Raw genomic sequence first — 16,635 nt, forward strand, 5'->3', positions numbered from 1 at the left:
CTCTACTCAGGTCGCGTGAAGTTAGCCCAATTTTATTCCACCTGATATAATTAACCCCCTTTAACAATAACCTTCCCTCCCTCCTCCAGGTAATATTAGGGTGTCTAATGATCAGGTGAAATAAGTTAGGGTGTCTAATTATCAGGTGATCTGGTTGTTCGTATCACAATAGTCACCTGAGTGTCTCTATAACTTAGGAAAGGTTAGAGGCATTCGTGTCGGCCCGTTGTTCCTCGCGAGGCTTGAGGTGTGATTAAGTGTTCTTATATACAGAAATCTTAATGAGAGAAGTTATAAGTGATAATGAAGGACTAGAAGTTAATGGTAAAGTAATATCAAATTATACGCTATACAGGTGATGTACGGCCCTTATCACAGATAGTTAAGAGGCATTACAAAAACTGGTTAACAGATTAGTGGTAAAAGTGAAGAATATGGTTTAAGAGTTAGAGGACTGTGGTCGTTAACTCTCAGATAAAGATTGATTGATATTATAGTAATGACGAAAAATAAGTGGAGTTAAGTCTTGGGACCTTTGTGAATCTCTTAGTGTTGACAGCATCCGATCGTCATTTGTCATCACCTTTGTTAGGTTAGGTCAAGTCAGGTTAGGTTTAGAATATGATAGAAAGAATATGATAAAAAAAATTTCATATTCCAATTAACTTTCCTCAACAGAAACATCATTTGGTGGAGAGGTTTGATGACAGCCTCAGGACATTACAGTGTATCTGGGAGTATGGAGGGAGCTAGAGCAGGTAGTCACACGATTTGGCTTCTAATTATAACCTGTAATTATGGGCCTACGCACCTGGACCACGGTTCTACTACACCTGTCATGTGATGCTGGTTATAGCTGTCAAATTTCTTTAGATATTTCTACACAAGTGAGACAAAATGATCTTGTTCACCGTTTAGTATTATTTTTATCATTATTATTATTAGTATTGTTATTATTATTATTATTATTATTATTATTATTATTATTATTATTATTATTTGTATTAGAAGTAATATTATCATCCATATCCGTCTACCTAACCCTTTTATACATCGGCGACAATTAATCAACTTACCTGGATAAATATCACCAAAATGCGGTAATAAATTTTAATGGAATGTTATTATATGCCCTTAACACAGGTGGGGCCAGGTGTTGACGAGGTAGGGAGCAAATAGTGATTATATATAGCTGTGTGACGGTGATAATTGTATAAACTGTGAATATTGTTTTGAAAATGATCCCTTATGGTAAAAAATGTCGAGAATTCGTTGTCATATTAGTTATATGTGTCAGACTGTCAGACGATGGGACCGAAGATACTAAAGTTGGTTGATTGATCATTAATGTTGAAGGAATCTTTGTAGACTAAAGTAATGAAGTGAATGTAATACTTTTTTTATAACATTCGGTTTTATAGTTTGTATATTGGGAGTTAGAAGGAGAAGAGTGGGGGAGGGGAGAGGAAGACGAGGTTTTCGCCTTGCTAGACAACATCCCGGGCCGTAAGATCCATAACATACCTTGTCCATTCTTCTGTAAAACTTCAGGTGTGTGTGTCGTGGTGTTGAGAGAAGGTCAAGAGATTAAAGACTCATTATTATTATGTTTAACTGTGATTATAATACCAGGAACTTGTTTAGCCCTTTATAATCCCGTGTTATATTATTGACCATTTCTCTTGCACAGTTTGTTCATGTATGGGACAGTGAGGGCATTAATCTTTTTCTGTTTGTAGTAGTGATTGCTGGCTCCTGTAGACGATGTAAATACTCAACAATAAGGGATACTTGTCTTACAATGTTTAATAATGACAATCATCATTAAATACACGTGTGAAACAGTTTGCTAACTCGTCTTTTGATTGTTTATTTGTGAGAAGAAATGCAGTAAATTAATTAAACTCCCTAAGTCCAGAATATTATCACAGGTATCATAGGTTAATTAGTTTCATCAGAGTAATGTCGGTTTCAACCTTTACGACGCTAACTGGCTCGTCTTACCTTTCACCATAATGCTATCTTAGTGTCGTCATTATCAAACTTCTTCTTCTGTTACTTCATAATAGCAAGTCACCTGGCTGTATGAACCAAGGCAGGAGTGACTGAGTGGCCTTCTATTTCACTGTTGTTTCTGTTGAGTCATTAGTCATTAACGACGCTAGAAGGGATTTTTTTTTCTCACTGAATGTTTATATATTTCAGTTGTGTAAATATTCCCAGCTATAATGGGCGTTTAAAATTAATATCTACGGTTACAATATGAGTTAAATCCTCGGTACACCAACACAAACAGCGCCTGGTTACTGTTTACCCCAGGCCAGGTGTGTGTGAGATGACTCCATCCATCCCTCACCTACGAATAACTTGACAAAATTGATTACCCATTATATAAATACGATATCTCGGTGTTGCTTGATAAATCTCAGAGTCAGTGTTGCATCAAGCGGGAACACTAACACACCACTCATAACGCTTTATCAAGAGAGTCCAGTGAGTGGATCTGTCACGACACAGCTCCACAACTTATACAGAAATCAACTCCCCAAAAAAGTTCATTCCCGCTATTCTGCATTTTTGTGGGAATCCAAAATAATACACGGAAATAGGGTTAATCTAATCGTCATCAAATTAAACCATCAAGGACATAATTAAGTCTTGATTACCTATGATTGAGTAAGATTATTATACCGATGAGCAGCGCTAATGTATGAGTGCGTTGAAGGCGGCGCGTAGAGAATAACGTCACAGTGTTTACATTCCAGCGACAGGAAGCGACACGTCCGTACACTACTGGGACTACCAACATACTGCTCTCTGCTCTCCCTCACTCTACTCAGCTGCCGGACTCGTTTTACACGCACGCACATACTCGCCACCTGCACGTGGACACACACACACACACACACACACGTAAAGAGTAACAGAGGAAAGGAATAATAGCATTTACTTCTCTCTCTCTCTCTCTCTCTCTCTCTTGCTAAACGTCATTTCACACAAAACGACTTCAGTCAGACAATCATTTCTGACATTTGTTTTAACATGAACTCAAAGAGGACTAATATAATGAAATACCTCCATAAAACATAGATAATATAATAATAATCAACACACGTAAATATATATCCACCTTTATTTGAGTATGCTGAGGTGAAAAGCAGGTTAACTCCACCTAACTCTCTTTTCCTGCCAATTACACGAAAGAAAACAGAGGCTGGGGGTGGGTAATGGTGTTGGCTTGAGGTAGACACAACACAACACACACACACACATGACCTTCAGCCAGAACACCCTACTCTACACTACACTTACACCCAGCGCAGTGTACAAGTGTTAGTAATACAACCTATACAAGTAGTAATGTATGATATAAAGTAGTAAAGTTATCCTCTACTACCGCGTCTCCAGCCCTTGCTCTCTACTGCACCCCTGCCCCTGTGTCCTTACTACCCCAGCTTGTGATTCATAAGCCACCCTCGCCTCATGAGTTGTTTGTTTATTTTATGGTGGGGTTTTAAATCACGTTTGAATATGCTATGTGGACGACAGGTGATTTAGTTCATTAATTTAACGAAGCGTCCAGAAAAAATCTTATTTGTGTTGATAAATTTTACAGGTGTTGGCAATTACTGGCTAGTCTGACATGTTGTTGCGCTGAGAGTGACCTATAGCGTGTATGTGTTTCCTGTTGATGATGAGACATATACACCTGAACACTCTACGATAGTTTACGAATTACGTTCCCTGTTTAACGAGAGACATTTAAGGTGATATCTGCAGCTTTGACTGAGAGAGTTAATGAATCAGCGAAGAAAAGAGAGAGAGATCTGAGAAACATGTCAACAGAAACGCTCAAATTGATTTTTCTATTTACCTCTCTTGATTAATGAGAAACATTCAGAATGCTAGCAGCTGTGACTAACTAAGGAAAGAATTTTATAAGTGAGAAACGAAACATTGAATATGAAAACGTGAACATTCCTAACCTATGTTATTTATGTCTTCTGGTTAATGAGAAACAATCACAGTGTTGCCGCAGTTGTGACGAATGGAAGAGAATGGAGTAACATAACTTAGTCGCTGGAGGGGGGTGTAGGACGCTGCTGGAGGGGGTGTAGGACGCTGCTGGAGGGGGGGCTGGAGGGGGTGTGGACGCTGCTGGAGGGGGGTGTTGGATGCTGCTGGAGGGGTTGTTGTTGGATGCTGCTGGGGGTGGGTGTTGGACGCTGCTGGGGGGTATAAGGGGCGCCTCTCTCGCCTCTGCGTCGTGGTGAGTTCTGCCTGTGTTTACTAGAGAGAGGAATCTGTGTTGTTTTAATTAAGTTTGATGGAATCTTTTAATGAAAGTTGTTTATCTTTGTTTTAACTTTGGCTCCCTCAGCTTGTTTTAATTAGGGCTTCCTCAGCTTGTTTTAATTAGGGGTCCCTCAGCTTGTTTTAACTAGGGCTTTCTCAGCTTGTTTTAACTAGGGCTTCCTCAGCTTGTTTTAATTAGGGGTCCCTCAGCTTGTTTTAACTAGGGCTTCCTCAGCTTGTTTTAACTAGGGCTTCCTCAGCTTGTTTTAATTAGGGGTCCCTCAGCTTGTTTTAATTAGGGCTTCCATCAGCTTGTTTTAACTAGGGCTTCCATCAGCTTGTTTTAACTTTGGCTCCCTCAGCTTGTTTTAACTAGGGCTTCCATCAGCTTGTTTTAACTAGGGTTAGCTCTCCCCTAACCCTGATTGCCCAATGGACACTCAACCCATTACCCAGACACGGGCGAAGGTCAAACACGGGCGAAGGTCAGACATGGGCCAAGGTCAGACATGGGCGAAGGTCAGACATGGGCGAAGGTCAGACACAGGCGAAGGTCAGACATGGGCGAAGGTCAGACACGGGCGAAGGTCAGACACGGGCGAAAGGTCAGACATGGGCGAAGGTCAGAAAAGTCATGGGCGAAAGGGTCAGACATGGGCGAAGGTCGGGCGAAGATGGGCGACAGGTCAGACACGAGGCAGAAGGGCGAAGGTCAGATATGGGCGAAGGTCAGACATGGGCGAAGGTCAGACATGGGCAGAAGGTCATGGGCGAAGGTTAGACATGGGCAAAGGTCAGAGGCGAAGGTCAGACACGCGAAGGTTAGACATGGGCGAAGGTCAGACATGGGCGAAGGTCAGATCGACAGGCAGGTCAGACATGGGCGAAGGTCAGACATGGGCGAAGGTCATGGAAAAGGTCAGACATGGGCGAAGGTCAGACACAGGCGAAGGTCAGACATGGGCGAAGGTTAGACATGGGCGAAGGGCGAAGCGTCAGACATGGCGAAGGTCAGGACATGGGCGAAGGTCAGACACAGGCGAAGGTCAGACATGGGCGAAGGTCAGACATGGGCGAAGGTCAGACACGGGCGAAGGTCAGACACGGGCGAAGGTCAGACACAGGCGAAGGTCAGACATGGGCGAAGGTCAGACATGGGCGAAGGTCAGACACGGGCGAAGGTCAGACACAGGCGAAGGTCAGACACGGGCGAAGGTCAGACACGGGCGAAGGTCAGACACGGGCGAAGGTCAGACACGGGCGAAGGTCAGACACAGGCGAAGGTCAGACATGGGCGAAGGTCAGACACGGGCGAAGGTCAGACACGGGCGAAGGTCACACAGGCACCTCCACCTTCTTCTTTATGATCATAGGCCCTGAGATTACTTCCCAACTAAGCTTATAACAGCCACCGATATTAGTTTCCAATCTCAGCTGAAAAACAGTCCTCATGATTCTACCCTCCAGTCACAGTCTTAAGTGGCGCTGTTCCTCTTCACTCCTAGTCCCCTGGGGCTGAACTAAACTCCCAAACATGGCCCCTCCAGACTAATTAAACAACCAAACAGTAAAACAAACCAATCAGACAGTTTTACCTAGTTTCCCAGAGCACTATTGACCCACAGCATCTAGTTCTAGTCGAAGGTGTTTGGTGCTTGGTGTCTCTGTCTGCTGTGTGGTGCTTGCTGCGTCTGCCTGTCTGCTGTGTGGTGCTTGCTGCGTCTGCCTGTCTGCTGTGTGGTGCTTGCTGCGTCTGCCTGTCTGCTGTGTGGTGCTTGCTGTGTCTGCTCTGTTCTGCTGTGTGGTGCTTGCTGCGTCTGTCTGCTGTGTGGTGCTTGCTGCGTCTGCTGTCTGCTGTGTGGTGCTTGCTGCGTCTGCCTGTCTGCTGTGTGGTGCTTGCTGCGTCTGCCTGTCTGCTGTGTGGTGCTTGCTGCGTCTGCCTGTCTGCTGTGTGGTGCTGTGTCTCTGCCTGCTGTGGTGCTTGCTGCGTCTGCCTGTCTGCTGTGGTGCTGCCAGTATTCTGCCTGTCTGCTGTGTGTGGTGCTTGCTGCGTCTGCCTGTCTGGATTGTCGGGTCATAGTTATCGGATATAAACAAGTGAGCAAGCAAGTCCTCTTATTATTGTGAGCTTGAGGGGAAGGTAGGGGTGAAGGGCTCAGTCAGTCTAGGGAGATTTATCTGTAATTCTCAGATCACGTGAAGAATAGCCTCCCCCTCCCCTTCAGCTTATTTCGTCTGATTAAACATCTTCATGTTTATTGGCCTAATCTAAACCTAACCTAACCTAACTCAATCTTAACTACTTCTACTCGAGAGTGGGTTTTGAATGCTTGGTAGCCCAGGGCAACACAGTGGTCGGGCTGGCTTGAACATTCCTCACGCTCGCCTCATCCAATGAAGTTTAGACGAAGAATTTTAATAGCTATAGCGTACCTTAGTGAGGGAAAATATTTCTTAGCATTCTTTACTAAGGCTATGGTAGAACTTTAGTGTAATAGCTGGATTAACCTGAAGATTAGCCACCCTAGTTTATTCCACCAGTTGATTAAACACTATAACGTTCCTTATACTTTGGAGAGTGTTAGGTTAGGTTAGGTTAGGTTAGGATAGGTTAGGTTAGGTTAGGTTAGGTTAGGTTTGGTTATCCCTCTGTGGTTGAAGTGTGGTGTGAGTGTTTGTTGTTATTGTCATCATGTAAGTAAACAACTGAGATGGTCTTTCTATACGGATCACATGTCTGTGTGTGTGTGTGTGTGTGTGTGTGTGTGTGTGTGTGTGTGTGTGTACGGAGGATAAGAATAAGTGGAAAACATTGATGCTGATGATGATGATGATGATGATGATGATCTATCTTTCTTTACTTCATTTTACACCGTTTTTACTCATCATTATTTCCCAGTCCCTTGTTACTCATTATTTTTCTTCTGTGTCGTAGTTTATTGATATTTACACCCGTGTCTTCTCTGTTCTACGCTTTAAAAACCAATCAAGCCTCGGGGCCACTAATTTCAATTATTCACAAACTTCTAATTAAACCATTACCAACTCTGGTGGATTACAGCCTCAAATTACGCATTATCATCCCCACCCCATTATTCTGGGGATTGATAAATGCCCCATCAATCACGGTATTAGTGATTGATGCTCTATTCACAACTTCTCCATTTATTCAATTTTACAATAATCTTCTTCCATATTCTGTTAATTTCTTCTTTAATAACTTTCAAAAAATTTTAATTGATATTTGATCTTAATTTCCATTCATTTTAACACGTGTAATATATTCTAATTTATTTTCTTGTGTTTATTTCTCTCTTTCCTCTCTCTCTCTCTCTCTCTCTCTCTCTCTCTCTCTCTCTCTCTCTCTCTCTCTCTCTCTCTCTCTCTCTCTCTCATTCTTTTTCATAATCTTCTAATCATTCATTAAGTTTCAATTATTACATTCAAACCAAAACACAATTGTGCTAGGCTATACATCAATTAGGCTAGGCTGTACAATAATTGTGCTAGGTTATCCATCAATTATGCTAGGCTATACATCAACAAAAACGATTTATATGTCTTAGGAGTGGAGTGTAATAAAGTTGTCCAAATTTATTTATGCAAATCAATTCCTGCAATACTACAGTTATCAATGAGGGAATTTATATTGCTTATGACTTGCTTAGTGGAGTCGTGCTGGGAGGAATGTAGCTATTGTAATAATAATAATAATGATAATAATAATAACATAAACAACGAATTATTAAAAAAATATAACTCTGGTAATTTTTAAAACGGATAAATTTTTCGCGTGTAAAATCCACTATAACAAATATCTGCCAAATGCTCACAAACATAATTACACAAATTTACGTAAAAAAAACAGAGGGAAAAATTTGTAGTCTTGATATATATAGTAGACCAGAACGTTTCCAAAAACTTTAGAGAATTTATAGAGAATTAAAATTTATTTAACATTACTTTCATTTTTAAGCTAAGCAAATATCATCAATAATATTCAAGAATGTACTGTATGCAAATTAGTCCTTCAATATATTATTTTTTCATCTCGACAGCTTACTATAATAAGCTCGTTGTAGTTGTAAATATTTGGGAAAACCATAACAAGTGTTGGAATAAAATATTTTGACGAACATTTTGACTTGAAAATAATGGTGCATGAAAGTTTGTCGTGTCATTTCAATGTTCACTCCAAAAAACTATCTGTACTTGGGGTGATCGATGAATTTCAGAATGAACACTGTGACTCCTGTTGTCTCGGTAGGGTTGTCAAAATCCTTCGTCCGTTGTGTCATATTTTTTCAACACAATTTTGTATAAATAGTTTTTTGAGTGAATATTTTTTTTTCTATATGTGAATTTATATAATGCCAATAATAATAAAACAAAAAACATAAGGTAACTCTACTTCAATTATTAAGTTACTTTAACACACAAAAGTAATTCATTAACTAGACGACTATAAAAGAAATTAATTAAGATTGCTATAAATCATCTCAGTGACTCGAAGAAAACATTTTATTACATATGAATCAAGAAATCATAGGAGAATCAAAACAGTAAACAATAAACCATGACAAATGATATTCGCCTGACACACACACACACACACACACACACACACACACACACACACACACACACACACACACACACACTCTTTGGTTGTAATTGGCTAAAACCGTGACAACAACAACAACATCAACCAACAACAACAACAACAACAACAACAACAACAACAACCAACAACAACAACAACAACCTTGCTCTCCTTTTCACATATTTCATCTATGTAATTCCTTTAATATTTTCCTTACAACTTTTACCAATATCAAGGGGTTGTAGGGTTGTGTTTCGTCATGTTTGGTTGTATTTAAGAATGATGTGAAGATTAGCCACCCCTGCTTTATTTCACTTGATGACCTGACCTAACCTAACCTAAGTGACGCACCCCACACAAAAGTAACACACCCCACACAAAAGTAACACACCCCACACAAAAGTAACACACCCCACACACAAGTAACACACCCCACACAAAAGTAACACACCCCACACACAAGTAACACACCCCACACAAAAGTAACACACCCCACGCACACACCCACCACGGTAAGTATCACTGGGCAACGCTGTGTTATGTATAGCATAGAAAATATTGAACAACTACAACAACAACAACACGTCATTGTTATTTCTCCAACTCAGTGGGAGAACTTCTTACTTCTCTCACTGTTCCTGTGATGATTATTCTGTAATAGTCGAGTCTTCTTCATTCTCTTCTAGTTCCTCTTTACTCACCTCCATTCTCTTCTAGTTCCTCTTTATTCGCCCCCATTTTCTTCTAGTTCCCCTTTATTCGCCCCCATTCTCTTCTAGTTCCTCTTTATTCGCCCCCATTCTCTTCTAGTTCCTTTCTATTTATCCTCATTCTCTTCTAGTTCCTCTTTATTCGCCCCCATTCTCTTCTAGTTCCCCTTTATTCGCCCCCATTCTCTTCTAGTTCCTCTTTATTCGCCCCCATTCTCTTCTAGTTCCTTTTTATTTATCCTCATTCTCTTCTAGTTCCTCTTTACTCACCTCCATTCTCTTCTAGTTCCTCTTTATTCGCCCCCATTCTCTTCTAGTTCCCCTTTATTCGCCCCCATTCTCTTCTAGTTCCTCTTTATTCGCCCCCATTCTCTTCTAGTTCCTTTTTATTTATCCTCATTCTCTTCTAGTTCCTCTTTACTCACCTCCATTCTCTTCTAGTTCCTCTTTATTCGCCCCCATTCTCTTCTAGTTCCTTTTTATTTATCCTCATTCTCTTCTAGTTCCTCTTTATTCGCCCTCATTCTCTCGTAGTTCCCCTTTATTCGTCCTCATTCTATTCCAGTTCGTTAACACCAGGTGATGAAAAAGACTGACCTGAGTTTTCTTCACTCTGCCCCCGGACACCGAACACTTCTTATCTTTCTCCCTCTTCTTCCCCTTGTTCCTCTTCTTCCTCTTGTCCCTCTTCTTCCTCTTGTCCCTCTTCTTCCCTTGTCCCTCTTCTTCCCCTTGCTCCTCTTCTTCCCCTTGTCCCTCTTCTTCCCTTTGTCCCTCTTCTTCCCCTTGCCCCTCTTCTTCCTCTTGTTCCTCTTCTTCCTTTAACCTAACCTAACTCCCGAGGTATCTGTAAGGTAATTAATCATAAGGTAAACTATCCCTATTAGGTGAATCTTCAGGTGATTTCAGATATTACCAATAAACAAACATACTGTACCCCCCCCCCACACACGAGGCATGTTTGTGCACATCTCATTAACATATACAAGTTGAGAACAATGGAAAATTCACGTCCAGCTTAAACAACAAACACTTAAAGTAAGCTTGTGTTTGTCTACATGAAAACAATTGTGGTGGTGGTGGTGTTGTTGTTATTGGTGGTGTCGCTGTTGGTGGTGGTGTTGTTGGTGTTGGTGGAGATTGTGGTGGTGGTGGTGTTGTTGTTATTGGTGGTGTCGCTGTTGGTGGTGGTGTTGTTGGTGTTGGTGGTGATTGTGGTGGTGGTGGTGTTATTATTGTTATTGTTGTTGTTATTAGTGTCGTTGTTGTTGGTTGTGGTGGTGGTGGTGTTGTTGTTATTGATGGTGTCGTTGTTGGTGGTGGTGTTGTTGGTGTTGGTGGAGATTGTGGTGGTGGTGGTGTTGTTGTTATTGGTGGTGTCGTTGTTGGTGGTGGTGTTGTTGGTGTTGGTGGTGATTGTGGTGGCGGCGGTGTTGTTATTATTGGTGGTGTCGCTGTTGGTGGTGGTGTTGTTGGTGTTGGTGGAGATTGTGGTGGTGGTGGTGTTATTATTGTTATTGTTGTTGTTATTAGTGTCGTTGTTGTTGGTTGTGGTGGTGGTGGTTGTTGGAGTCACCACAGGGGGTATCTGTAAGCACCAGTATTATATCATAACGTGTGTGTGTGTGTGTGTGTGTGTCAGCGGGTGAGGGATGGTCAAGCCTTGGTCAGTAGTGTCTCTCTAGGGTGTGGCCCATCACTCATCCAGGCAATGGTTCTCTCCACCCACTTTTGTCTCTCACGTCTCTCTCTTTTGTCTCTCACTCAGGACTGTCAGTGTGTGTGAGTGACTATGACACACACACACACACACACACACACACACACCTTCCTCAGGTGACTACAAGAGGCAGGGTTTCATCATCATCATCATCATCATCATCATCATCATCATCATCATCATCATCATCAGAGGACTTTGTTGGTTTATCATCAAAACAAACTAAGATATTAATGTTATGTCATTGAAATGTGGAACTTGAGGACCGTAGACGCTAATAAAGTGATATAATCGTCCTCTCGTCGCTGTGGCTGGTAGGTCCTGTTTGGTCTGGTCCACACAGCACTCTGGGGTCAGGATATTGAGTGTTGTAAAGGTGTAAACCACAAGTTCTATTTTTATTTGAGTGGATGTGGTGGTCGAGTGTTGTGGTGGTCGAGTGTTGTGGTGGTGTGTTGTGGTGGTGTGTTGTGGTGTTGAATTAATGAGTGGTGGTGTGAGTAGTGGTGTGTTAATGGTGGTGTGTTGTGAGTGGTGTGTTGTGGTGGTCAGGTGTTGTGGTGGTGTGATGGTGTATTTGTGGTGTTGTGGTGGTGTGTTGTGGTGGTGTGTTGTGGTGGTGTGTTGTGGTGGTCGAGTGTTGTGGTGGTTGTGGTAGTGGTGGTGTGATGGTGTGTTGTGGTGGTGGTGTGATGGTGTGTTGTGGTGGTGGTGGTGGTGGTGTTGTTGGTGTGTGGTGGTCTTGTTATATTGTGGTTTTCTGGTGGTGTTATTGGGTTAGTTTAGGTTAGGTTAGGTCAGGTAAGGTTCAGCTACCTGCTAAATATTCAAATAAAAAAGCTAATATGAATGAAAAACAAATATACATACCAATATATTATGTATATATCTCCTATACGTATACATAAACTCAGTCAATAAAACACTGGAACCACAACAACAGAGTGAACTAACCAAGACATGGATGACCACTTGCCTCCTCGCCGCTAGATCAGGGTAACCAGAGAGCGATAACACCAAACTCAATCAGATTCTGAATGTAAGTGAGAATCAACCTGTCATAGAAACAGTCGTGTCAGTCTGCTAGAGGTAGAGACGGAGGGAAGAAGGAGAGGAATGATGGAGGTACGTAGGAGGGAGAGAGGTAGGGAGGGAGAGAGGTAGGGAGGAAGAGAGGTAGGGAGGGAGAGGGATTGAACAGCTTAGGTCATATGTCACCGAATTAAAATAGAGGGCAGTGAGAGAGAGAGAGGAAGGGGGCGGGGAAGTAGGGGGGAATAGAGACGATTGTGGGGGTCCGTCGCTTGTGAGTGTGTACCGGTTGCTGGGTGACGAGGAGGAGCAGGAGGGAGGAGGAGGAGCAGGAGGAGGAGGAGGAGGAAAAAGTAAGAAGAGGGGAGGAGGAGGAGGTAGGGAACTGTCATGCGTTAATGTTTGTCATGACTGAAATTAGTATAACTTTATTGACACAGGTTAGGTTAGGTTAAGCCAAGAAGTTAGGCTAAATAAGCTGGGTGGGGTAATCTTCAACTGATTCAATAAGGTCTTTACAAGTCTGTGTGTGTGTGTGTGTGTGTGTGTGTGTGTGTGTGTGTGTGTGTGTGTGTGTGTGTGTGTGTGTGGAGGTGAGTTAAGGATAAGTTTATAATGAACCTTTAGTACCTAAGTGACTATATATGATTGGCCTCTTGGGTGGTAACGGGGAGAAGGGAGGGGAAGGGGTGGGGGGTGGGGTGGGGTGGGTTGGGGTGGGGTGGGTGGGGTGGGGCTAGTGGGTTGGGTGTGTGGTGGGGTGGGTGGGTGGGATGGGGTGGGGTGGGGTGGGCTGGGAAGGATTAGGGTGTGAATGAAAGCTGGTGGTTAGAGGATTGCGAAGAGGGTTTGGTTAGAGACGAAAGCAAAGGGAGGAAGGGATGGAGGAGGAGGAGGAGGAGACAGAGAAAGGGAGAGGGGAGGAAAAAGGAAGAATCGAGAAGGCAATGAAGGGGAGAGAGGAAAAAGAGGGAAGAGAGGGACTTATTTCTTAATACCGTATCACCAATTTTGATAAATGAGGGGGGAGGAGGAGCGAAGGAGAGGAAAAGAAGATAGAAATAAAGGAAGTAGGTGAGAGAGACGAAGGAGATTCATGCAACGGAAGTTTATATGAAAAGGAGAGAGAGAGAGAGAGAGAGAGAGAGAGAGAGAGAGAGAGAGAGAGAGAGAGAGAGAGAGAGGAGAGAGAGAGAGAGAGAGAGAGAGAGAGAGAGAGAGAGAGTATACTGGGAAGCCATGAGGGAGTTACTATGACAGACGTACATACGGTGGGTGTGGTAGGCCGAGTTATCTTCCTCTCTCTCTCTCTCTCTCTCTCTCTCTCTCTCTCTCTCTCTCTCTCCAATGTACCTTCTCTTACTCTCTTTTATCATATCTTTCGCTCTTTACAATTAACTCTTATTTCATTTATTTTATAGTCAAATTTTCTCTTTTAACTTTATTTTACATTCTCTCTTTCTTTTATTTTACTCTCTATCTCTCTACCTTTCTCTGTATTTATATTCTAACTTGTTTCTCACGTATACCTCTGTGTGTGTGTGTGTGTGTGGACGTCTTTCATCCTGTAGGTACGCCCGCCATACACAGCCATACTCCAACCGTGTGTAAACCAAGTCCTTGTAAACAGGGCTGTGGAGTCGAAGACAAAACCTTCGACTCCGACTCCGACTCCGACTCCTCAAATTTTTATGCTTCCGACTCCGACTCCGACTCCGACTCCGACTCCTTGGCCTATTTGTAACAACTATTTCTACCATCCTAATTGTAATTTGTATGTTGTAACCTGCACAGGTAAAAAGTAAAACACCGTGGCTATACTGCTTTATTAATGATCTGGACGATATTTAAGAACTACAAAAAGATGATAGGCTTGACTTTCAAAGTTTCAATCAAAAGAAAAATAAATTTATTAAGAATTCAAGATATTAACTAGAAAACACCATTTACATGTATATCTAAAAATTCGATCTCAGCATATGAATTTTGTTTAAGCTCATAATCTGATGTGGATCTAAATGATGATCCTACAATTCCTTTTAAAGTAAAGTTATATATTTATGTACATTAAAGAAATGAATACCTTATTAAGGAAAATGGATAAACTTTACATGATTAAGTTATTAAATTAAATTTGCCTTAATCTCACCAAAAACAGGTTGTAGCTAATTGTTTTGTAGCTGAGAGCCTCTGTGCAGTTTTCAACGAAACAAAATTTGATATAATTCAAAATTTCAAATGGTAAAGAAGAGACTATCGTCCAAAATTATAGTGCTATACTGTGCCTGCTACAATAAATTCATAATAATGCTTATAAAATGGAAATAAATTCTTTTAATAATTTAAGAACATTAGTGGGATCAGTGGAATCACTGCAATGAATATGCCTGAGTTCATATATTTGTTCTTAGGAACAGAGTAGCTTCAGTCGGAGTCGGAGTCTGGACAATTTTACCGACTCCGACTCCACAAGCCGAAATTTCCTCCGACTCCACAAGCCGAAATTTCCTCCGACTCCACAAGCCGAAATTTCCTCCGACTCCTCGACTCCGACTCCGACTCCACAGCCATTAGGTACTCCTGAATGTGCTGCTTAAGGATCTGTTAACCAAAATTTGATATATTGATTATAACTTGTTCAAATCGCTTTTAGAAAATGTTCAAATGATTTTTAGAATATTTTAATTACTTTTGCAATGCTAATTACTCGCCACTTATGGGTTTTCGAAGTCATTTCTTGGTGCTTGTGTATTATTCTGGATGTACTTAAATAGTTAGGCACATTAAATTTTAGCTCAGAGAGAAAACGTATTTTTGGCCAAAAATCCTTTAAGGCTTTAGACTTACAATTTTTGTCATTTTCGGCCAAAAAATGGATTTTGTTCAAAATTTCAGTATAGGTACTCCTGAATGTGCTGCTTAAGGATCTGTTAACCAAAATTTGATATCTTGATTATAACTTGTTCAAATGGCTTTTTGAAAATGTTCAAATGAATTTTAGAATATTTTAATTACTTTTGCAATGCTAATTACTCGCCACTTATGGGTTTTCGAGGTCATTTCTTGGTGCTTGTGTATTATTCTGGATGTACTTAAATAGTTAGGCACATTAAATTTTAGTTCAGAGAGAAAACGTATTTTTGGCCAAAAATCCTTTAAGGCTTTAGACTTACAATTTTTGTTATTTTCGGCCAAAAAATGGATTTTCTTCAAAATTTCAGTATAGGTACTCCTGAATGTGCTGCTTAAGGATCTGTTAACCAAAATTTGATATCTTGATTATAACTTGTTCAAATGGCTTTTAGAAAATGTTCAAATGATTTTTAGAATATTTTAATTACTTTTGCAATGCTAATTACTCGCCACTTATGGGTTTTCGAGGTCATTTTTTGGTGCTTGTGTATTATTCTGGATGTACTTAAATAGTTAGGCACATTAAATTTTAGTTCAGAGAGAAAACGTATTTTTGGCCAAAAATCCTTTAAGGCTTTAGACTTACAATTTTTGTCATTTTTGGCCAAAAAATGGATTTTGTTCAAAATTTCAGTATAGGTACTCCTGAATGTGCTGCTTAAGGATCTGTTAACCAAAATTTGATATCTTGATTATAACTTGTTCAAATGGCTTTTACAAAATGTTCAAATGATTTTTAGAATATTTCAATTACTTTTGCAATGCTAATTACTCGCCACTTATGGGTTTTCGAGGTCATTTCTTGGTGCTTGTGTATTATTCTGGATGTACTTAAATAGTTAGGCACATTAAATTTTAGTTCAGAGAGAAAAAGTATTTTTGGCCAAAAATCCTTTTAGGCTATAGACTTACAATTTTTGTCATTTTCGGCCAAAATGGATTTTCTTCAAAATTTCAGTGCATAGGTACTCCTGAATGTGCTGCTTAAGGATCTGTTAAACGCCAAAATTTGATATCTTGATTATAACTTGTTCAAATGGCTTTTTAGAAAAATGTTCAAATGATTTTTAGAATATTTTACCGCTTTTGCAATGCTAATTACTCTCGCCACTCTATATGTTTTCTGCGGTCACTTTTTGGTGCTTGTGTATTATTCTGATGTACTTAAATAGTTAGGCACATTAAATTTTATTTCAGAGAGAAAACGTATTTTGGCCAAAAACTTTTTAGGCTTTAGACTTACAATTTTCGTCATTTCGGCCAAAAATGGATTTTTGTTCAAAATTTCCGCATAGGTACTCCTGAATGTGCTGCTTAAGGATCTGTTAACCAAAAATTTGATATCTTGATTATAACTTTAA

The 16,635-nt window shown here is 40.8% G+C and overlaps 1 protein-coding gene across 1 annotated transcript in view; it reads right to left on the reverse strand.

Annotated features, from left to right (window-relative positions):
• LOC121858370 (insulin receptor-related protein-like) overlaps window positions 1-2,800 on the reverse strand; it is an 81,249-nt gene extending 78,449 nt beyond the window's left edge. The window contains exon 1 of the mRNA XM_042354812.1: window positions 2,667-2,800. The gene's annotated coding sequence lies outside the window, so the exon portion shown is untranslated. The remainder of the gene's footprint in view (window positions 1-2,666) is intronic.
• Window positions 2,801-16,635: the final 13,835 nt, after the last annotated feature.

This window comes from Homarus americanus, unplaced genomic scaffold (genome assembly GCF_018991925.1).
Source record: "Homarus americanus isolate GMGI-L3 unplaced genomic scaffold, GMGI_Hamer_2.0 scaffold57980, whole genome shotgun sequence".
Classification (NCBI taxonomy): domain Eukaryota; kingdom Metazoa; phylum Arthropoda; class Malacostraca; order Decapoda; family Nephropidae; genus Homarus; species Homarus americanus.